Below are 919 nucleotides of genomic sequence, written 5' to 3'. Positions count from 1 at the left end.
CCCAGGTATAAAACAGAGATTTTGATTCTTTTCCCATCAATGGCTCCCATAGAACAGACGTCACCATTCTTCTCCATCATCAATGAAAACCTAGAAGAGGAGGAACCTCATTTTATTATGACGAGTCTTGTACAATGCACGGGAATGTAAATATAGAAAACAAGTAACACAACCCGCCGGACGGCAGAGACGATGGAAAATATGAAAGATGAAGTAAGACGCCACTGACACCCCTCATACTTGGATGTTGGGCCTCAGAGTTTGAGGTTTAACAATACAAAGTTCCCTCCCTGGAGCCTCCGCCATCAATGGAGGTGCAATGCTGCCCCCTGCTGTCCATCTCTGGTATTGCAATTTCTGGCTGTCCAGATTTATATAATTACTGATCGAGGTCCAGAACATTACTGGTACCAGCAGAACCAGAGCCCCGGTGTCTGCCAACACAGCCTACTCTCTGTCTGACCTGCACTCACCTCATTCTAAGCTGCATTTTCATTCCTATTATTATTATTATACAGGATTTATAGAGCGCCAACAGTGTGCGCAGCGCTGTACAATGTAAGGAAGACACTACAATCACAATACAAAACAAGACAATATGGTAAGGAGGGCCCTGCACCTGAGGGCTTACAATCTAAAAGAGGAGGGGCCAGTGATACATGAGGAGGGAGCTGTGTGGGGATGAATTGTTTGAGAACATTTGACTTGTATGGGGAGAATACGGGTCTGTAAAGAGAACCTTTCCTGTTGCAGCAGAGCACAAAGGACTAGTCACCAGTATTTCCCCTACTTCTCTGCAGATTATGCTTTCCCCATTGCTTCCTCATGTTGGGGCTGGCCGGTGGGGTGATGGCCGGTGGGGTGATGGCCGGTGGGGTGATGGCTGGTGGGGTGATGGCTGGTGGGGTGATGGCTGGTG

The sequence above is a fragment of the Nanorana parkeri genome, unplaced genomic scaffold (genome assembly GCF_000935625.1).
Source record: "Nanorana parkeri isolate BGI_ZX_2015 unplaced genomic scaffold, ASM93562v1 scaffold3776, whole genome shotgun sequence".
In the NCBI taxonomy this organism is placed as follows: Eukaryota; Metazoa; Chordata; class Amphibia; order Anura; family Dicroglossidae; genus Nanorana; species Nanorana parkeri.
The sequence above is the reverse complement of the archived record's forward strand: the minus strand, read 5'-3'. Positions refer to the sequence as shown.